We start from the raw sequence: 24042 nt of genomic DNA on the forward strand, positions 1-24042 counted from the left end.
GCCCAATGGTGAGAATCTATTTTTTTCTTTTAATTTAAAAAAAGAAAAGTTAATTGGGGGGGAGAGGTGGGCAGGGAGAAAAGTGCAACAATGAATGAATGGAAATCCAGTCTCTGTAAACTTTCAATAAAATAAATTTTTTAAAAAAGAGTATCATTAAGGAAGAAAGCAAAAGGTCATTACAAAGAAAGAGGAAGAAGAAAAGATCAAGATGGATGTCAGAAGAGACTCCGAAGATTGCACTAGAACACTGAGATGCCAAAGAGAGGGAAGAAATCAAGAAGTTAAGGATCTGATCAAAGATTTAAAATGGCAGCACAAAGACAAAGCAAAGTATTATAATAAAATATGCAAAGAGCTGGAGTTAGAAAATCAAAAGGGCTTACTTTGCTCAGCATTTCTTAAACTGAAGGGACTGAGGAACAAATTCAAGCCTCGAGTTGCAATACTTAGAGATGCTTTGGACAGAATATAAAATGATCCAAGAAGCTTTAAAAGATGGAAGGAATATAAAGTCAACGTACCCAAAAGAATTGGCTGACACAGAAGAATTTCATGAAACAACGTACATATGAGCAAGACCCTACAGTGATGAAAGGAGTTCAAGCTACTCTGAAGGATCTGGAAAAAACAAGGCCCCAGGAATTGATGGTATAACAATTGATATATTTCAACAAACAGATGCTGTCCTGGACGCACTCAACAGGTTGTGCCAAGAAATCTTAAGGACAACCACCTGGCCAACAGACTGAAAGAGATCCATATTTGTTCACATTCCAAAAATGACAAGAATGTAGAAATTATTGAACAATATCACTAATATCACATGTGAAAGCAGAAAGTACCAGAGGAATGTCTGTGTTTCATTGACTATACAAGACTTTTGACTGTGGAACATAACAAACTGTGGCTGACTCTGAGAGAAATGGGAATCCCAGAACATTTGATTGTGCTTATGTGAAACCTATACATGAACCAAGAGGCAGTCATCAGAACAGAGCAAGGAGACACTGCATGGTTCAAAATCGGGAAGGGTGTCTGCCAGGGATGTATTCCATCTCCATACCTTTACAATCTGTATGTAGAAAATATCATCTGGGATGTTGGGCTGTACAAGAAAGAATGTGATACCAGGACTGAAAGAAGATTCATCAACAACCTGCGTTATGCAGATGACACAACCTGCTTGCTGAAAGTGAGGATAACCTGAAGCGCTTGCTGCAGAAGGTCAAGGACTGCATCCTTCAATATGGATGGAAGCTCAACATCAAGAAAACAAAGATTCTCACCACTGGCCCAATTGGCAGCATCATTATGGATGGTGAAGGGATTCAGACTGTGGATTGTTTTACTTTGCTTGGTTCCACAAACAACACTCTTGGTACCAGCAGCCAGGTAATCAAGAGATGAATTGCACTGAGAAAGTCAGCTGTCAGGGACCTCTCCAGAGTCTTGAGGAGCAACAACGTCAAGCTGAAGACTAAGGTGCACATGATCCAGGCCACAGTCTTCACATTTGTGTGCTATGCGTCAGAGAGCTGGAAAGTGACCAGGGATGACAGAAAGAGAATTGATGCCTTTGAACTGTGGTGCTGGAGAAGAGTGTTTAATATACCATGGACTGCTAGGAGAACAAACAGTTTCATCCTGGAGAGGGTGAAACCGGGCTGCTCCTTGGAGTCAAGGATTCTGAAGCTTTGTCTGACATACTTTGGGCATGTTGCCAGGAGGGACCAGTACTTATAGAGGGACATGATGCTTGGGAGGGTGAAGGGACAGCACAAGAGAGGAAGACACTCAATGAGATGGATCGACTCAGTGATTGGGGTAATGGGAGTAACTGTGTCAGAGACAGTGATGTTGTCACAGGATAGAGCAGGGTTTAGGGCTCTTGTACATAGGGTTGCTATGAGTTGCAAGTGACTTGAAGGCACATAAAAACAACAACAAAGCAAGATACTGCTGAAAATAATTAAAAAATGACTGCAACAGCACATCCACAAAGAACTGTCAGATGTGCACGCAGGGTTTTAGAAGAGGCCGTGGTACTAGGTACTAGTTAATGTTAGATGGATCTTGGCTGAAAGCAGAGTACCAGAGGAATGTCTGTGTTCCACTGACTATGGAATGTCATTTGACTGTGTTGTTGTTGACCGCCACTGAGTTGAGTACAACTCATAGCAACTCTATGAACAAAAGGCCTGAGGCCTTTCTATAACTATCGACAGTTATAAAAGTTCATAGAGTTTTCAGAGGCATGTTCGCTAGGAAGTGGATGCCACTCCTGCATGGATCACAAAAAATTGTTACTAACTCTGAGAAGAATGGGAATCCCAGAACATTTGTGCTCAAGCAAAACTTGTACTTGGACCAGCAGTCAGTCATCAGAACAGAGCAAGGAAACACTGCATGGTTCAAAATCAGGAAAGGTATATGCCAGGGATGCATCCTATCTCCCTACCTTTTCAATCTAAATGTGGAACAGATCAGCTTGGATACTAGGCTTTATGAGGAAGAATGTGTCATCAGCCTTGGAGAAAGACTTATCAACCATCGGCTTTATGTAGATGATACAACCTTGCTTGCTGAAACTGAGGAGGACCTGAAGCACTTGCTACAGAAGGTCAAGGACTGCAGCCTTCAATACGAATTGAATATCAACAAAAGCTCAACATCAAGAAAACAAAGATTTTCACCACTGGCTCAATTGGCAGCATCATGATAGATGGTGAAGAGATTGAAACTGTTAACACCTTCAGCTTGCTTGGCTCCACAATCTCTTGGTGCCAGCAGCCAGGAAATAAAAAGTAGAGTTGCATTGGGCAGATCCGTTGTCAGGAACCTTGCCAGAGTACCAAAGAGCAACAATATCATTCTGGAGAGTAAGGTACGCCTGATCCAGGTCATGGTCACTGCAATTACTTCCTATGCATCAGAAACCTGGACAAAGACTAGGGGTGATAGAAGAATTGATGCCTCTGATTTGTGGTTCTAGAGAAGAGTGTGGAGTATACCATGGACTGCTAGGAGAACAAACAGGTTCACCCTAAATAGAGTGAAACCAGGCTGCTCCTTTGAGGCAAGGATTTTGAACTTCCAATTCACTTACTTTGGATAAGGAGGGACCAGTCCTTGTAGAGGGACATCATGCTTGGGAGGGTGGAAGAGACGAAGACCATCAATGAGAGGGACTGACTCAGTGACTGGAGTAATGGGGGTAAGTGAGTCAGAGACAATGAAGTTGGCTCAGGATAGAGCAGAGTTCAGAGCTGTTATATACATAGGGTTGCTATGGGTTGTAAATGGCTCAATGACACATAACACTACCACAATAAAAAGAAGAAGGCCTCATCACAGTGGTGCTATGCAGTATTTGTCCTTTTCTGGCTGACATATTTCACTCAGCATTATGTTCTTAAGGGTCACCCATGCTGTATAATGTTTTACAAGTTCGCTGTTTTTCCCTGCTGCATAGTATTCCATTGTATAAATATATTACAGTTTTTCTATCCATTTGATTGTTCATGGGCACTTGTGTTGTAGGTCTGACATGGGAGGTTGGGAGAATAGGGTAAGAATGGACAAGTAATGAACACTGCATTGGAATAGATGAAGGAAAGAACTGTTTAAAAGGAATATATGATTAGGCATTACATGTATGACAACAGCTCAGACTAAGTGGTATACTACAAAGAGGACTCAGGGGAGTTTGAGGAGGGAGGAAATTGTGCAACAATGAATGAGTATTTTTTTTAAAAAAAATGAACTGGGAAGGGGAAAGGGATGGGGGGGTAAAATGTGCAACAATGAATGAAAATATAACTTTTCTGTAAACTTTTGTTAAAATCACAATTAAAATTAAAAATTTTATATATTTTAAAAAAGGGCCTCAGTGAGATGGCTAGACACAGTGGTTGCAACAACTATTCACTGACAGTAGCAATTTTAAGGCTTTGTCAGGACTATGCAGTGTTTCATTGTGCTCAGGATAGAGCTGCTAGCAGGTGGAACCTACAGGTACCCATGAAGTTCATTTTCCCTTTTCCCTTCTTGTAACTTACCTGCCCAGGGCTTTGGTCATTTTAACAAGCTCACCAGAGCTTCTGAGGCTGCAGAAGTTTGACAACCAGCATCACACTCACAGAACTTACGCAGAAGTTTACATCATGGTTTTGAATTGTCCACTCTAGTAGGGCAACTGTAAAAGGCCAAAAGCTATGCATTCCATCCTCATTCATTCCTCTACAAATCATCCAGAATGGCCTTGCTAAGGACACAGCACTGGGAAGTGGAAAATGACTGGCTTGTTTTAAATATAAAATCTGTCCTTCAACTGATGATGGTCTGCCATGCCTGAGAGTAATTAAAATAAGAAGTAGACTTCAAAGTAGGACTGAAGTCCTGGCATAAGATGGTGACAATGTCCCCAAAGTTACTCCCTGGCTGGGGAGGCTTACTATCACTCTCAAGGATACATGTGGCCGCCACTAGGTTAGGAATAAACTCTTTAATCATGGGAAAGTATTCAACACCCATTAAGTAGGAAGAAAAAAATAAGCTACAAAGTACACTAAACAGTTTTATACTTAAAATGTTTGCCTGTCAAAGGGCATGACTGTTTGCAGGACATGACAGGCCACAGGGCATGACCAGTTGCACAATGCACAAATGGCCACACTTGGCACTAGACCAGATCAGCCTGCCCCATGGAGATCAGAGCAGCCTGCTGTGTGGAGACCAGACTGGCCTGCCACTGCCTTGCTGTCCTGTGCCAGGAGCATAAACACCACAGGTACTTTAGCTTTGAACACAGATGTCTAGCTACATCATGAGGAATTTCTTTCTTTCTTTTTTAAACAAAGAATTTCTTAAGTTCAAGTGGAAGAAGCCAGTGGAGCCATGGTTTCTAGAGGGCAACAGTCATCCTGATTTGGGCCAGAGGCTTACAGGGCCTCAGGCCAAGAGGGGTGTACCAATACACAAGTCCTTCACAAAATATTGTCATACTCTAGGTCACTCTATAGTTAAAACAACCTAACATCTACCAAGAAAAGACTCACATAATGTCAAGAAAACAAACGGTACTCTGTCTCAGTCATCATGAAAAAACAAAATAACCTTTCTCCTAAAAAAGCAGACTCAATAAATACCCCAGAGAGAACTAAAAGAAGTATGTTGATGTTGAGTTATTTGAACAGCTACAGAAGATGATGCATATGATAGAAGAAACAATGGGAGCCATCAAGAGAGCAAATCCAGAAGAAATATATTGATGAGGAGCAATTTGAACAGCTATGGAAGAAAATTCAAAAGGGGGAAGAGAATTGATAGCCTAGATAAAGAGGTATAAGAACTTAAAAAAATTATCAAAAGAGTACAGCAAACATAGTACTTTAAATAACAGAAAAAACATGAAAATGCAATCCAGAATATTAAGACCAAAATGGGAGAAGTGTACAACATGCTGGTTGGGGCGGGGGTGGGGGGGGAATAGAACTCACAAGATGGAACAGAGAGTCAATGTGCTGGAAAACAAGAGGCTCACTAGAAACATACTAGAAGAAAAAGCAGAGATGAGAGGTAAAGAAAATGAAGAAAACATTAGAATCATGTGGGATGACATCAAAAGGAACAACATATGTATGACTGGAATTCCAGAGCACGGAAGTGACTGAGGAAAGTCACTGAGAAAATTGTAGAAGTACTACAAGAAAACTTCCCAGATATTCTGAAGAACTGAGAAATCGACATTCAAGCAGCTCAGTGAACACCAAATAGACTAGACCCAAAAAGAAAAACATCAAGACATATCATAGCCAAATTCTTCAAATTAAAAGATAAGGATAAAGGGAGCTCTGGTCGCCTAGTGGCAAGATACTGTACTGCAATCTTGAAGGCACACGGTTCAAATTCACAAGAAGCTCCACTGGAGGAGGGGAAATCTCCTGTGCCAGTTGGATCTGATTCAACAGTACACAACCAGAAAAAAAAATCTTAAAAAAAAATAACAATAGAATACTAAAGGAAGAATGAGAAAAACAAATAGTCACCTACGAAGGGAAAACAATTAGATTAAGTTCTGATTTCTCAGTGGAAACCAGGCAAGCTAGAAGACAATGGGATGGCATATACAGAAGTTGAAAGAAAACAACTGCAGCCAAGGATCCTAAATAACATAGAAGATGGTATTTTTTTTCTGTGGAGACACTGATGAGTTCAACTGCCAAGGAGATGTGGCCTTTGGGTTCACAACACCTTACAGACTAGGCCATCAGCCTCAACAGCTTCACTTTGGTTTTAGTGGTCAGTGCATACAACTGAATAACAGTTGTATTAAGAGGTCTTCCTTGTACGTTTATGGATAGTATCTTATCACTAACAACAATGTATTTCAGGGTAGATCTCAAAATGTTCTGACAATGAATGCAACACTCCTCCTCTTCAATTTGACATTCCAGGTATAGTAGAGATCATATGATTTGGTATGGTTAATATTAGTCAATCTCAGGTCACTAATGCTTTATCGATCAGTTTGTCATACTGTTGTGGCCTACGTGTTGGTATGATGCTGTAAATTATGCCACTAGTATACTAGTAGTCTCACCCATGGAGCATAGGTTTCAGTAGATGTTCCAAGACACAGGACTGGACATACACATCTGAAATATTAGCCTCTCAAAATCCCTATATGTAACACTGAAACATTGTTCAGTATAGTGCCAGAACATAAACTCTCGGGTTGAAAGACATTAAAAATTTGACTGGGAGAGAGCTGCTGCCTCAAAGTAGTCTACTTTAACAACATGAATGAAGCTCTCATCCAACAAAGGACCTACATTTATTCATGGAGCTAGACTCAAAACAAAGAGGAACTGATGCAAACATCGACTAATAACTAAAATGGGGAATGTATGAAGCATGAATCAGGGAAAATTGGAGGCTGCAAAATAATAAATGATTATACAATGTTGCTGTTGTTGTTGTTACAGGTGCCATCGAGTCGACTATAAATCATAGTGACCCTATGAACAACAGATGTAAACATTGCCCTATCCTGTGCCATCTTCATGATCCCTGTCCTGCTCCAGTCCATTGTGGTAGTCACTGTGTCAACCCATTTCACTGAGGCCTCTATCTTTCCCAGCATGATGTCTCTCAACAAGGACTGATTCATCCTCATAATATGCCCAAAGTGAGACAAAGTTCACCATTCTTGCCTCTACAATACTCCTTTTAAGAAAGATTTGTTTGTTCTACTGACAGTGCATGGCATAGTCAATACTCTTCACCAACTCTACAATTCAAAGTCATTGATGAGGGGGTGCTCTGGTGCCTAGTGGCAAGAGGCTGCACTACAATCCCAAAGGCGCATGGTTTGAATCCACCAGATACTCCACTGGAGAAGGAGGAGCAATCTCCTCTTGTGCCAGTCAGATCCAATTTGACAGTACACAACAGGGAAAAAAAGAAAAGCAAAACAAAAGCACTGGTGATTCTTCTGTCATCCTTATTATTGTCCAACTTTCAGTTACATAGGAAGCAAATGAAAATACCATAGCTTGAATTAGACACATTTTGGTCTTTAAACTGACATCCTTGCTCTTTAGAACTTTGGAGAAGTCCTTGACAGGAGATTTCCCCAATGCAACCCATTTTGTGATTTCTTGACTGCTGCTACCATAGTTGTTAATTGTGCATCCAACCAAAATGAAATTGTTGCAACTTTAATCCTTTCTCTATCTATCATAATGTTGCTTTTTGGTCCAGTGGTGAAGATTTTTGTTTTCTTGATATTGAGGTGCAACTCATATTAGAGGCTCTACTCTTTGATCTTCTTTAAGATTCTGTAATATCTTCTTTAAGATTTGTAAGAGCTTCCAGTCTTATTAACTTCCTGAAAGCAAGACTGTGTCATCGGCACAATGTAGATTGTTGGTGAGTCTTTCTCCAATTCTGATGCCACATTCCTCTTTATATAGTCCAGCTTCTCAGATTACTTGCTCAGCATACATAATGAATAGGTATGGAAAAAGAATACACACATTTCCTCATCTTAAATCATGCAGTGTTCCCTTGTTCTGTTCAAATGACTGCTTCTTGATCTATGAAAGGTTTCCTATGAGCACAATTAAGTGTTTTGAAATTCCCATTCTTCTCAATGTCATCTGTAATGTTATGTAGGGTTGCTATGAATCACAGGTGACTCAATGGTACAAAGCAACAACAACAATGTTCTACAAAGTCAAATATCTTTGCATATTTAATAAAGCACAAGTAAATATCTTTCTGGTTTTCACTGTTTTCAACCAAGAGACACCTGACATCAGCAATGATATCCATTGTGCCATGGGCTCTTGTGAAACCAGCCTGAGTTTCTAGCAGTTCCCTTTGTATATACCATGCCAGTAACTGTTAAATAATCTTCAACAAGCTTTTATTTGAATTGGATTATATTGATACTGTTCAATAAAAATTCCCCATTCCAAATGTTGGGGAGAGGAACAAATATGGATTTTTGCCACCCCCCCACCCCCCCAGTCTGGTGGTCTTCCATATTTGTTGGCAGAGACTGGTGAACATGTCCAGGGCTGCATCTTTTTTCTAAAACATCTCAAGTGGTACTCCATCAATTCTTGGGAACTAATTTTTTGACAGTGCTTTCAGTGCAGCTTGGACTTCTTCCTTCAGTACTATTGATTCTTGATCATACACTACTTTTTGATAGGGTTCAGCATCAACTAATTCTTTTTGGTACAGTGACTGTGTCTTCCTTCCATCTTCTTTTGATGTTTCCTGTATAAGTCAAGATTTTTGAACACAGAATCCTTCAGTATTGCAACTCAAGGTTTGAATTTTTTCTTTAGTTCTTTCACCCTGAGAAATGCCAAGCATGACTACTTTCCAGGCTGGGAAGGTGAGCAGAATGGCTGGATTCTGCAACGAAGAAGAAACAAATCTGTCTTGGAAGAAGTAGAACATGAATGCTTCTTAGACACAAAGGTTGCATAGGTGAGCTATGGAGAGAAGACTCAAGCCTGGTCCATGGGATCTTCAATACTCTTCTCCAACACCACAATCCAAAGGCATCAAATATTCTTCTGTCATCCTTATTGATTGTCTAGCTCTCAGATGTACTGCAAGTGACTACAAAGAGCATGGCCTGAATCAGGATGAATCTGATGTATACATTAAACTCAAGCCTGAAGAGCAGCACAAAAGACTGAAGTCAATCATATAGAAAACTGACTTGGACTCAGATGGCTTTCTCACTGAAGGTGAACTCAGTTCATGGATTCAAATGTCTTTTAAACATTATGCTATGCAAGAGGCAAAGCAGCAGTTTGTCGAATATGATAAGAACAGCGATGATACTGTGAGGTGGCATGAATACAACATCCAGATGTGTGACTGCGTGATAGACTTTGATGAGAACAGGGCTCTGGACAACGCGGAGGAGGAGTCCATCAGGCAGCTTCATTTAAAGGACAAGAAACGATTTGAAGAAGCTAATCAAGATTCAGGTCCTGGTTTAAATTGTGAAGAATTTATTGCTTTCGAGCATCCTGAAGAAGTTGATTATATGACGGAATTTGTCATTCAAGTGGCTTTAGAAGAACATGACAAAAAGGGTGATGGATTTGTTACTTTGGAAGAATTTCTTGGTGATTACAGGAGAGATCCAACAGAAACTGAAGATCCAGAATGGATACTTGTTGAAAAAGACAGATTTGTAAATGATTATGACAAAGACAGCAATGGTAGACTTGATCCCCAAGAGCTATTATCTTGTGTTGTATCCAATAATCGGGGCATTGCCCAAAAAGAGGCTCTTCATCTAATTGATGAAATGGATTTGAATGGTGATAGAAAGCTCTCTGAAGCAAAGATTCTGGAAAATCAGGACTTGTTTCTTAGCAGTGAAGCTACAGATTATGGCAGACAACTCCATGATGAATATTTCTATCATGATGAACTTTAATCCCTACCTATGTTTGAGTAGAGTACTGACTCCTTTTATAACTTGTTGCCAGCTTTACTTTTTTGTTTGTTTGTTTGTTATAAATACACATGTTTGGTGAGTGAGGGGCGACAGAAGGCAGAGAAGGCGCTGTACAGAGCTGGTATAGGCTTGGAGGCTGGGCGCCGCACAGAGAGAAAGACACAGTCCGCCCAGCGGGGCAGCATTCTGGGGCCAGTAACACTTGCTTGGTCAATGAGAGCCCGCAGAGGGCCCTGTGTGGGGCTAGGGGGCCCGGGCACCCTGGGGCTCCCTGGTCCGAGGTTTCTGGGTGTTGACGGCAACAGCAGCTCCTTGCTCAGCTCACATCATTCAGGGCCTTGAGGGCAAACTCCAGCAGCACGAAGACCGCTCGGTGCACGTCTGAGTTGTAGTACTTGAGCTGCCTCTGTTCCACCTGCGCCTGCGTCAGCTGCTGCACCGGCTCCCGGAAGTTGGTGCTGGGTTCTTGCTGCACAGCATGAAACCGATCTGGCCGCTGGGGTAGGTGGGGATGGTGCATAGGCGTAGGCCACCACGGGGAAGAGGGACTTGCAGAACTGCCGCATCTCCTTGATGAGGTCCAGGTGCAGCCACTGGCACTCCCCCTGGCAGAGAGAATGCCATCCTCCTTGAGGGCTGTCTTCATGAGCTGGTAGTAGGATTCTTTGAAGAGGCTCTCAGCGGGGCCCATGGGGTCTGAGGAGTCCGTGATGATAACATCAAAGGCATCCTGGTTCTGCTTCATGAATTCAAAACCATCACCTACATGGAGGGTCAGCTTTGAGCTGGAGTAGCCAATTGCCATGCCTGGAAGAAACTTCTTAGAGACTTGGATGACATCCTCATCGATTTCACACTGGACCACGGCCTCCACTGAAGGGTGCTTCACCACTTCCCGCAGGACGCCCCCATCCCCACCGCCGATGATCAGCACCTTGCGAGGGTTGGGGTGGCAGCAGAGGGGCAGGTTGGCAATCATCTCCTGGTAGGAGAACTCGTCTCTCTCGGTGCACTGGATGACGCCATCCAACACCAGCACGTTGCCGTAGGTCTTACTGCGGAAGACTAGGATGTCCTGGTACTGCGAACGCTGATGGTGCAGCAGCTCTTCCACCTGCAGCGACAAGGCCTGGCCAGGCCACAGGCTGCAGGTCTCGCGGAACCAGCCCTCGCGGATGGCCGTGCCGCCTGGGGAAGCGGGGCTAACGGGGGTCAGGCTCCATGGCGGACGGAGGCGGGCGGGCGCGGGGCGCGGGCCCGGGACTGCAGGCCGCGCGGAGCCGTGGCACAACAGGACCAGCTCCGCCTGCCGCCCGATCCGCAACCTCGCCCGCTTTACTTTTGTGATAAAATATTGATGTTATCAGTTTTACAAATTAAGTCTTAGTCAAAATCATTTTAATCTAAATTATAATTTGGGCCTTTTAGAAGAAAAAAAAGCCTCTGGTATTTATTTCACAGTATATTTGAAGAAATAAAACATTGATATTGTGCCGTATGACACGAAAGTCTTTCCGAAATACTCCATCTGTTTGGTACTGTATCGTGGAACTGAGTTGTATGAATTCAGTTGTATTTCCATACTTGAAAAAACATGGAGCATTTTCAAGATGCCTGCACAATATTATTTAAGTAGTGAGTGACTAAGCTATCAATTTATGTTTTCTCTTAAGTAGATTTAATTTGGGAACTGACATAAGAAAGAACAAATTTTTTTAGAGTTAGCATTTTGTTCTAAAACTTTTTAAGGGAACCTTTACAAAAACTTAGACTTCACTTATTAATGTTGAGAAATTCTACTTAATTTAAAATAGGTTTCTGTAAAGGATTTTACTGTATGAAATAGAACTTTATAATTTTGCATATGTATAAATAATAATTATTTTAATGTATAACAATAGCATTATGGTGTGTGGAATTTGACATTGTCCAGAACTATTTTCTTTTTTCACTGATTAAACCTGAAACGTCCTATTATTTAAAAAAAAAAAGTCAAGCATGTTCTTTTCTTTTGCTTTTCTTTTTTTTTTTTTGCTATTCTAATTACAGCTCCTTGAACATTTTGAATTGAAGCTGAAGAAAATGAAAATAAGTGTATAAGAACCAAAATATGACCTTGAGTCTTTTCCAACAAAACTTAAAACTCATCCTAAAAATAGATACGACACACTGAACACTAAATGACCAAATACCAGACGAGTCAGGAATGGCATCAAAGACATCATCAATGAAGAAAAAATAAAGGTCATTACAAAGAAAGGGGAAAAAGAAAAGCCCAAAATAGATGTCAGAAGAGATCCTGAAACTTGCATTAAAACAAAAAGAAGTTAATACAAGGAGAAAGGATGCTGAGGTAAGAAAGCTAAACAGATAATTTCAAAAGGCATTTCAAGACAAAGCAAGGTAGTTATATAACACCATGCAATAAGAGCTTTCTAGATATAGATACATGTATATACTATACCATTTAAATCCCTTAGGAGTTCTACGAAAGAGTTAAAGCGGGCCTCTCCCATTTTTAAAGATGGGGAAGGGAAAAAATATCTTGAAACTCTCTTCATCATCAAGTCAGAACTGATTCATAGCTGACCCTCCAAAGGGTTTTCATAGGCAGTAATTCTCATGGAAGGAGATTGCTCATTATTCTCCTGAGGAACAGCTGATAGATTTTAAACACTTCCCCTTTGGTTTGGCAGCTCAATTTAAACCTGTTGTTACTGGGTTATCAAGCTGGCTCTGCTAAAAATCCTACATACAATAGATGTAATAAAACTCTGTAAACCCATGTAAACCCTGCCCAATCTTGCAATATCCTCACATTCTCCATTGTGCGTAAGCCCAAGGTTGCAGTCACTATGTCAATCTATCCTATTGAAGGTCTTACTATCTCCTTCTGACCATCTACTTTAAAAAAATTTAATTGTGATTTTAATGAAATGGCCTTGGAGAGGGACATCATGCTTGGGAGGGTGGAGGGACGGCGCAAGAGGGGAAGACCTTCTATGAGGTGGACTGATTCAGTGACTGGGGTAATCGGGAAGGGTGTGTCAGAGGCAGTGCGATTGGCACAGGACAGAGCAGGGTTTAGGGCTGTTGTACATAGGGTCGCTATGAGTCGCAAGTGACTCGACGGCACATAACAACAACAGAAAAGTTGGATTTTTCATTCATTCATTGTTGTGCATTTTTTTCTTCCCTATCCCCCCCCAATTTGCTATTATATATAAAAAAAAATAAAATCAGGAATTGTTGCATAATTTCCTCTTCCCCCGTGCCCGACACCTCTCCCCCAGTCCATTTTGCTGTGCACCACTTATTCTGGACTGTTGTCACACAAATAATGAGTAATCACATATTCCTTTTAAACAGTTCTTTTCCTTCATCTGGTCCAATGCAGCGTTCATTATTTATCCCCTCTTAGTTTCTTTCCAACTTCCATGTAAGTCCTGTTTTATATCAGAGGTGTTATGCAGTATTTGTCCTTTTGTGACTGAGGTATTTCACTCAGCATAACGTTATCTAGGGTGCCCATCTACTTTTCCAAGCATGATGTCCTTTTCCAGAGACGGACCCCCTCCTGATAATGCACCCAAAGTAAAAGAGACAAAGTCATCATCCTAGCTTCTAAAGATTACTCTGGTTGGACTTCTTCCAGAGCAGCTTTGTTCTTTCTTTTGGCTGTCCATGATACCATCAATATTCTTCACCTAAACTATAATTCAAAGGCACCAGTGCTTCTTTGATCTTTCTTATTCATTGTCCCCCAGAAGACATACAGCTGGTAAGTGCTGGGACTGAGTAAGAGTTTCTCTGGTCCAGTGTCATGTTCTTAATGCCACTGTAGTGCCTTGTATATGGCAGATAGTGAAGAAAAAGTAGCTATAATAATTTGGCAAGGGGTTCATGAACTTTACAACAGCCCTGAGATGGGGAAATATATCATCCCATCTTACAGCTGATAAGGCCAGTGCTCAAATAAGATACTTGAAGTAACCTAAGTAGGTTAAAACAAAAAAGCTCTCATCTTTTAGAGACATAAAAGTATTTACAAATAAAACTGTATGAGTGGAATCTGTGGGGAATAGAGGAATGATTGTTGTTATATGCTAGTCACTTGTGACTCATAGCGACCCTTTGTATAAAAGCTCTAAACCCTGCTCTTGCTCTATCTTGTGCTAATCTTATTGTCTCTGACACACTTACTCTCATTACCACAGTCAATGAATCAATCCATCTTATCGAGGGTCTTTCTCTCTTGGACTTCTTCTCCAGCCTGTCCCTCTCCAAGGACTGGTCCTTCCCTGCAACATGCCTAAAGTATGTCAGACAAAGCCTCAGAATCCTTGCCTCCAAGGAGCAGTCTGGTTTCACCCTAAGACAAACCTGTTTGTTCTCCTGGCAGTCCATGGTTCAATACTCTTCTCCATCACAGCTCAAAGGCATCAATTCTCCTTCTATCATTCCTAGTCATTGTCTAGCTTTCTAATGTACAGCAAGTAATTGTGAAGACTATGGCCTGGATCAGGCGCACTTTAGTCTCCAGATGGACATCGTTGCTATTTAGTACTCTGGAGAGGTCCCTGACAACAGATCTGCCAAATGCAATTCAACTTTTGATTTCCTGGCTGCTGGTACACAGATTGTTGATGAGTCTTCCGCCAATTCTGATGTCACATTCCTTCTCATACAGCCCAGCCTCCTGGATGATCTGCATATAGACTGAAAATTTATAGAGATAGGACACATCCCTGGTGTGCACTCTTCCCAATTTTGAACCATGCAGGGTTTCCTTACTTTGTTCTGATGCGACCTTCCTGATCCAAGGACAGGTTTCGTATGAGCACAATCAAGTGTTCTGGGATTCCCATTCTTCTCAGAGTCAGCCAGTTTGTTGTAATCCACACAGTCAAATGCCTTTGCATAGTCAATGAAACACAGACATTCCTCTAGTACTCTGCTTTCAGCTGAGATCTAACATTAGCTATAATATGCCTAGTACAGAGCCTCTTTTAAACCCAGGTTGCACTTCTGGAAGTTCTCAGATGATGTGTTGTTCCACTCATTTTTGGATAATTTTAAGCAAACTCTTGCTGTATGTGATATTGTTTGATAATTTCCACACTCTGTCAGGTCATCTCTCTTCAGAATGGGAACAAATATAGATCTCTTCCAGTTAGTTGGCCAGGTGGTTGTCCTCCAGATTTCTTGACACAATTTGGTGTGTGCAGCCAGGGCAGCATCTATCTGTTGAAATATATCCATCAATACACCATCAATTCCTGGGGCCTTGTTTTTTGCCAATTCTTTCAGAACAGGTTGATTTTCTTGGTTCATCACGTTGTTTCATTAAATTCTTCTGTGTCAGCCAATTCCTTTTGGTACAGCAACTCTGTATACTCTTTCCCTCTTCTCTTAATGTTTCCTGGGTCATTTAATATTCTGCCCAAAGCATCCTTAAGTACTGCAACTCGATGCTTGAATTTGTTCTTCAGTTTCTTCAGCTTAAGAAATGCTGAGTGAGTTTGGCCCTTTTGAATTTCTGACTCCAGCTCTTTGCACATTTTACTATAATACTTTGTTATGTCTTACCACACTGACCTTTGAAATCTTCTAGTCAGTTTCTCAATTTGATTTCTTCCCTTTGCTTTGACTTCTCAGCACTTTCGTGCAATCTTCAGAGTTTTGTCTGATATCCATCTTGGTCTCTTCTTCCTGGATGACATTCTTGATATCCTTATCTGTTCTTCGTTCACTGGTGTTCAAGGCATCAAACCTGTTCCTGAGACGGTTTTGAAATTCAAGTGGGATAGACTCAAGGCCAAATTTTGGTTCCTGCAGATCATTTTAACTTTAGTTTGAACTTACATATGTGGTCTGTTCCACAATCAGCACCTGGTGTAGTTTTCACAGCTGATACTGAGCTTCTCCAGTGATTCTTTCCACAGATGTAAACCCATGTGTGTAGCCTGTGTTTGTGATTCTTATAAAATGTATTTGCAATGAATAAATTGCCAATCATGCAGAATTCTATCACTCTGTCTCTAGCTTCATTTCTGTCACCAAGTCCATGTTTTCCAACTATTGATCCTTCTTCTCTGTTCCCAACTTTTGCATTCCAGTCATCCATTATTATTAATGCATCTTGACTGCATGTTCGATCGCTTTCTGACTGCAAACATTGGTAGAAATCTTCTATTTCCTCCTCTTTGGCTCTAGTTGTTGGTGAATATATTTGAATGACAGTAGTAGTCACTGGACATCCTTGTATGCGTATGGATATTATCCTGTCACTCACAACAATGAATTTCAAGATGGATCTAGAGATGACTTTTTAAATAAGAAAGCAACCCATTTTTCCTCATCTTTTCATCTCTGGCATAGTAGATCATATGATCACCTGATTAAAAATGTCCCAGGCCAGTCCATCTCATTTTGCCAATACCTAGTATGTCAGTATTTATGTGTTTAATTTCTTTTTTAGCAATGTCCAATTTCCCTGCATTCATGCTTCTCACATTCCACATTCCAATCACTAGTGTCTGCTTACAACTGTTCCTCCTTCATTGTGTTTCCATGTTTCGGGTCTCAGCCTCAGTTGTCATATCTGCTAGCCTAAGTGAGCTCTAATATACATAGGGTTCAGAATCACAGAATCACAGAAGGCTTGAGACATAGCATCATATCAAGGACTGGAAAAGGGGAGAGAAGTGCTGAATGGCATAGGCGGAGTGGAAGAGGATGCTGGTGGAGTATGTAAAAGGATGGGTCAAGACACACATACCAAGGTTGGGGAGCAACACTGAATCTACTGGTTGCTTCTATAATTGGGAAAATGTCTTTCATCTGCTCCTTTCTGTAAAATGCTTTTCTGTCAGACACTGTTCTAAATCTAAGCATTAGAACTAAGACTAGGAAGAAGGATTGGCCATCCACTTTCAAAATAACAGGACTTTGAAAAACCAACGTACAATAGAGAGGAATGATTAGATGAAACAAAACTGATAAAAACCAAAATTCTTGAAACTGAGTGATAAGTTCACAAAGATTCTTGATATTGTTTCTGCTCTTGCTTATGTTTTAAACTCTTCATTTTAATGGAGGGGATGGGGAGATAAAAAAAAGCAGAAACATAAATGACCTCCTGCCCTGTAAGGTAGAGAGAGATGGGTCTAAAACTGAGGTGTGTTCTTTCCCCAGAGCCTAAGTCTTCTCTGAGCCAATGGAATAAATGCAACCCACCTCTTTCCTTCTCTACTGTCTGAACCCAGCTCCTCAGAGGAGACTAGTGATGTTATTTGGGAAAGTAAGGCAGTCCACATTCAGGATCAAATGCTGGCAAATGCCCTTGCCATCAGGGCCTTATTGATAGGATGAGTCTTGATGCCTGGACAATACAGGAAAGGCCCAAAATTGAAGCAGTGTTATAATGTAGTGAAGACTTGGATAATCCCAAGGAGAACAGAGGAATAAGAAAGAGAAGAAAATACATGAGTGTCACTAGGTCAACAGTCTCCAGCTGGGAACTGCTCAGTGGAGGCTCTCTGTCATCTACTGACCAAAAATGACCAGGCAAGGCTCAGTGGTTCCACAAAAGCAAAGTTTTATTAAGTAGAGGCAATTCACAAGTGGCAGAGGTGGCTCTCCAGTGGTAAGAGAGAGAAGCCATGCTAATGCTAGTTTCTGTCTCCATGAACAAAAGGTTAAAGAGATTTATTAAATATTTCAAGTAGGGAAAAATTATCATGTTTATTCATTATTATCTTGGCAATAGGTGGGGTGAGGGAACGAGATTAGGTGCACACAAAAATATTACATAAGATGGAGCCTATTGCAAAGGCTCCTGGGATTGATTTGCATGACTTATTCTGCAATGCAAATTCACAGCTTCCTGTGGTGCTTCATTCTTTCTTGGCATTTATGAAAGATCACTTAACTAATTAGTCACTGAATGCACATGTTTAAAAGACTCGCTTAAGTTGGTGGTTCTGAAAAGCATCTTACTGGGAACTAGGTAAGCCTAAGGCAGGGCTGTTCTGTGTTCCAGGGTGTGGGTCTTCTTTCATCAGGAAATAAAGAATGGTCTCCCATTGTTTAGCATAAGGTCACAAGGACACAAGGAAACAGAAAGCAGGTAAACAAAACAAAACAATACCCAAAAAACCCCCACAATTAAAAAGGCGTCCTGCCAGTTCTTAACCTAATGAGGAAGGAGCTAGGAAGGAGCTAGGAATGCAAATTCATACACCAGAAGGTGTGGAGGGCAAGGCGTGAAGATAGATGACTACTTTCTCATACCCTGCATAAGCTGTGCCTCTCATCTCTACTTGAGAGAACTACTGTATCTTCCCGTTTCTTCCTATTACCTTGTTGTTGTTATGTGTCTTCGAGTTGCTTGCGACTCATAGCAACCCTATGTACAATAGCCCTAAACCCTGCTCTAACCTGTGCCAATCTTATTGACTCCAATAAACCTATCCCCATTACCCCAGTGACTGAATCAATCCATCTCATCAAGGGTCTTTCTCTCCTGCACTGTCCCCTCCAACTTCCCAAGCATGATCCCTCTCCAAGGACTGATCCTGCCTTGCAACATGTCCAAAGTATGTCAGACGGAGCTTCAGAATCCTTGCCTCCAAGGAGCAGCCTGGCTTCACCCTCTCCAGGACAAACTTGTTGTTCTCCTAGCAGTCCATGTTATATTCAATACTCTTCTCCAGCACCACAGATCAAAGGCATCAACTCTCCTTCTATCATCGCTAGTCATTGTCCAGCTCTCTGAAGCATAGCAAATAATTGCAATGACCATGGCCTGTATCAGGCACACCTTAGCCTCCAGACTGATATCATTGCTCCTTAGTACCTTGGAGAGGTCTCTGACAGCAGACTTTCCCAATGCAATTCATCTTTTAATTTCCTGGATGCTGGTGCCAAGAGTGTTGATTGTAAAGCCAAGCAAACTGAAGCTGTCAATAATCTCAATCTCTTCATCATCCATCATGGTGTTGCCAATCGGCCCAGTGGTAAGAATCTTTGTTCTCTTGATGTTGAGCTTCAATTCATATTGAAGGCTGCAGTCCTTGACCCTCTGCAGCAAGTGCTTCAGGTCCTCCTCAGTTTCAGCAAGCAGGATTGTGTCTGCAGATTGTTGATGAATCTACTGCCAATCCTGATGCCACACTTCTCCTCACAAATCCCAGCTTCCTGGATAATCTGTTCCGCATACAGACTGAAAAAATATGGAGGTAGGACACATCCTTAACGCACACCTTTCCCAATTTTGAAGCAAGGAGTGTTTCCCTGCTCTGTTCTGATGACTGCCTCCTGGTCCAAGTATAAGTTTCGCTTAAGCACAATCAAGTGTTCTGGGATTCCCATTCTTGTCAGAGTCAACCACTTTCATAATTGCCTGAGACCACCAGAGATCTAGTCCTATCTTCCCTTGTAGTAGTAAATTTCCCCCAGCGCTCTCCACCTACTTCCAGATTCTACATTCCTCAGCCTGACCTTCAGGGTGACAGTGAGGTATTCCCCTCAGCTCTCCACTTCACAACACCCAAGGTGTAGGACAAGAGTCTCAAGCTACTTGACATTTCCCAAACATACCTTTTAGATATCTTTCAAATCCTTCCCTCTTACAATGCACTCCTCCCAAAACACTTCCACAGATCAGCCAAAATAGCTCTTGTGTAAAGCCAGTCTTCGCTCTGCCCTGTATAGTATGATGCACAATCTTTTTTTTTTCTTTCTTCATTGTTACATTTTTCTCCCTGCCCACCCCTCCCCCAGTTTGCACTTCTCTATGAAAAGTAAAAGAAAAATTATTTCATTGGTATAGAATCCCCTCTCCTTCCCGCCCGGAGTACACTCCACTGCACAACCTTCATTCAGGACTCTTGTCATAACCATAATACCCAATCATATATCACTTTCAAACAGTTCTCTCCCTCCTCTGTTTCAATACAGTATACATAATTTATCCAATTTTTCTCAGTCTCACCCCAACCCTCATGTCAGTCCTGTTCTACAATAGTGCCACCATGCAGCACCTGTCCTTTTGTGACTGAGATATTTCACTCAGCATAATGTCCTCCAAGGTCACCCATTTTGAATAATATTGCATGAGTTCCTTGTTTTTCAATGCAATATAGTATTCCATTGTGTGAATATAGCACAACTTCTCTAACCATTCGTTTGTCGATGGGCACTTAGGTTGTTTCCAACTCCTTGCTATGGTGAACAAAGCTGCAATAAACATGGGTGTGCATATATCTGCCTGGGTGGCAGTTATGGTTTCTTTAGGGTATATCCCAGTAGTGGAATTGCTGGGTCAAATGGTATTTCTATTTGCAAGTTTTTGAGAGAGCACCATACAGCCTTCTACAGTGGTTGCACCATTTTACACTCCCACCAACAGTCAATAAGAGTTCCAGCTTCTACACAACCTCGCCAGCATTTGTTGTTTGCCTTCTGTTAAATTTTGCTATTCTGACTGGGATGAGATGATATCTCATAGTTGTTTTGATTTGCATTTCTCTTAAAGCAAGTTATTTTGATCATTTCTTCATGTATTTTTTGGCCATTTGAATGTCTTCTTCGGTGAAGTGTCTGTTCATATTCTGTGCCCATTTTTCAATTGGGTTATTTACCTTTTATCTTGTTATGGTGCTTATGCACAATCTTTTCTTTTCAGGGCCACTCACAATGCTCTTGAAATGGAATGTGAACTCTAGGGAAATGTGTGCCCACCCCTTATATCCTCCCATCAATCTCAAACTTATCATTCAGCCAATATATTGTTGTTGGGTGCTATTAAGTTGAGTACAAATCGTAGCTACCTTGCCCTCTCCTGTGCCACCCTTAGAATGTGGCTATCCTCACTACCATGAAACAGAATGAATGGCCCCAAGCAGGCCAGGTCTATGCTACATTACTGTGCCTAGCACAAAGCAGCTGCTCACAAAGGCTGGAGGCACGCAGGCAGGTGAATCCCTCCAACCTTGATCAACAGCCTTGCTGTGCACCCAACCAGTGTCTGCCAAGAGCACTGTAGCACTTGCGGCCAAGACTTCAGGTTCATTTAATGCCAAAAACCCTGGCAAGTGTTTCCTTCCACACAATGGGAAATGATACTGACAGCTTGACACTCTCCTCACTTTCATGGCTGCAAATTGAAGCAAAATTTATAATTTGTGGGATTAGAGAGTTGATGTCTTAGAAGCAAATAAAGGTCATAAGAAGAACTAACACAGACTGTCCACTCTGGGATGGAGAAAGAGATTGATTGCTGTATTCAAATCTATTCTCCCTAATGCCCCAGGCACCTTCTCCTCTTCTGAAAATCTAAGAGCTAACAAGGATTTTTATTTAATTTGAAATAAAAGTTAATCTTTTTTTACCCATATAACAAGTGAAAAGCAAAGCAAACATGCTGACGAACAGGATCCTCAGGAAACACTGTGGTAGGTCATAGGAGAGCAAGCTCACAGACTACAGGGGTGCTCCATATTCAAGTCTCAGTGACAAGGCTTCCTGGAGGAGAACAGTAGCCCTGGAAATATCTACCTGAGTGCAAATGGAGAAAAATATATTAGGTGCTCATACTAGCAGAGTTTTCCTCCTCTTCAATTCTTCATAGACCTGCTGCTCCAGCCATTCCCAACACTGCACATCTGACAGTAGAGAAAATGCTGCCACTGCCATGGATGATTCCATGGCACATTGACTCTTTTGCTGTTGCTGTCAGTGCAAATGCATAGCTTCCCATTAATAATACAGTGGACAAAGGTAGATGTCTATAAGACAAGAAGGTTAACAACTGGGTAGAAAAAGCTGAATTTGAAGTAAGGTCACCTTCAAAGTTTCAAAACACACATGCATTCACTTACACAGACCTCTCGATGAATTATTTAACTCACATTAAAAATACACATGGTTCTCAGGTAACATGGCAGCCTATACAGATGTGAGCCCTTAATCCTTTTCAACTAAAGTACCAGGAAAAAAAAGCATTTTTTAAAAACCAAGATAGGATACATTGAGGATAATTTTAGAACCCTGAATAAAAAATGAAAAGATACAGAAGTACTTCAAAGAAGAAATGGAATGAAAACATTGAAAACAAAAGATTGATGAAGTATAGAACTGTAAACATTGCAGTGTGGCCGTTTTTAAATAAGGTCTAGCTGGATTGGGAACTTGGGACTAGCAGCTGTCTGATAACAAGAAAGGTATGATTTACTTCCTTATTTACCTTACACACCTCCCACCCCCAGACATGAGGGAAGCAACCCACCACCACCCCCAGGTGGTTGATGGCATTCCCCCGACCCAGCCTGAGGCGGGCTCTTGTCATTCTGTATCTGTAGTGGGGAACACACATGGTCTACACTCAGACGCCCCTTCAGAAGCTATCGGCTATGCCATGCCTGGCCTGCAGCCAGCAATGAACTAATGGGGCACCACCTCTGACTGGGTTATCTGCCACTCACTTGGCACCTTCAGTCACCACAGGCACATTCAGAGCAGTGCATCCTCCATGGAAAGTGCCATCCCTGGGCATCTCAGACTGCCAGTGACTGTCCCTTCACACTAACCACCTATCTGGGTACCCGCCTGGACCCAAATCCTGGAATGACAAGGACAGAATCCCTAACCAGGAAGGTTCCCTTGGTTCCTGTGACGTACCAGCCCTTGACACCCAACACCAGAAGTGTTTCCATTCTTAGGGCCTCAGCCACCTCTCAAATGAGCAAATGCTGACCTTACTGGGCATCCTAACCCCAAACTATTGACTGGCACACAGACTGTCCCAGACCAGACACCTTGTGTTTGATTGACTGGTGCCCAGCTACCCTCCTCCATGATCCCTCCCTTTTCTCTCCCATGTTCTAATTTCCACACATTTTTAGATTTTTGTTCGTTTTCTTTTTATCTTCTTTTTTCATTATTATGGGGTTTTGGTGGTGGTGTGACCCCCCCCCTCCTTTTTTCTTATTTCTTCTTACTTCTCTTATCCTTTCTAGCTTTTTTCCTTTCTTGCTGGACCTCTCTCTTTTCTTTTTCCTCTTTTTGGTCTTTCTATTCTTTCTTTCTTTTTGAACTCCCTCTCTTGGTTTTTCTACATTCTTACACTGCCCAAATTTGGTTTTGTTTTTTGGATACATTTTGTTGCTTTATTTTGTTTCCTTTTCCTTCTCCCATCTGGCAACAGACGGCAGTATCTAGCCACACATGCATCTTCTGGAGCTTCCCCTTGTCCCCAGTTCATGTACCATCTGATCAAAGAAGGACTGTAACCAATAACCTACCCAATCTACTCCCAATTGTTCTACACAAGTAGTGAATAGCGTAAGAGTACGGGGACACATGTACACACGCGCCCCTCCATCCTCTATCAGATCCACCACAAGATAGGCGGTAAAACACCAACAATTACCAAATTAATAAGTGGCACAAATACATTTGCATGACTCAATCAAATATCTCAAAACAGAATAATAATAAATAACAAGAACACTACAAAGTCTTGGATCCAACAGATCAAAGTCAAACTACTAAAAAAAAAGAAAGGAAAACCCAAAACCAAACAAAAAACAGGAAAAGATGGTACAAAGTGGCCAAAATAAAAAACCAGAAGACCTTTCCAAGGAATAAGAGCTACTGGAACTTCCTGATAATGATAAGTAAGTCTCTTTTATGGATTGAGAAAAATACAGAAAACATAGAATTCCTTTTTGGTTTTTTAAAAATTCTTTTAAACTATGCAAAACCAAATAGATAAAATAAATGAGAAATTAGAAGCATCAAAAACAGGAAACTGAGATTCTGAATATTAAGACTAAAATTGCAGAGATCCAAGATGGTGGCAGAGGCAGAGACAGTGTGGTGAGCTGCGGGAGCAGCGAACCACTTAAAGCAGGGCCATTATGGCCTTCCACAGACTTTGGCTTATTGATAATTGAACACTTAAACAGTTGATGACTGGCCCTCAGTGAAGATCGAGGCTCAACAACAGGAATTCAAGGATTCCCAAGGAGAAATGG

At 41.5% G+C, this 24042-nt stretch overlaps 1 protein-coding gene and 1 pseudogene across 3 annotated transcripts in view; one reads left to right on the forward strand and one right to left on the reverse strand.

The window, feature by feature from the left end:
- The window catches only part of TOM1L2 (target of myb1-like 2 (chicken)), a 289350-nt gene that overhangs the window by 234638 nt on the left and 30670 nt on the right, over positions 1 to 24042 (reverse strand). The gene's annotated exons all lie outside the window — the stretch shown is intronic.
- On the forward strand, positions 7184 to 9979 carry LOC102862404 (annotated as a pseudogene).

This window comes from Elephantulus edwardii, unplaced genomic scaffold (assembly GCF_000299155.1).
Source record: "Elephantulus edwardii isolate Elephantulus edwardi_28Jun2011 unplaced genomic scaffold, EleEdw1.0 scaffold00314, whole genome shotgun sequence".
NCBI lineage: Eukaryota > Metazoa > Chordata > Mammalia > Macroscelidea > Macroscelididae > Elephantulus > Elephantulus edwardii.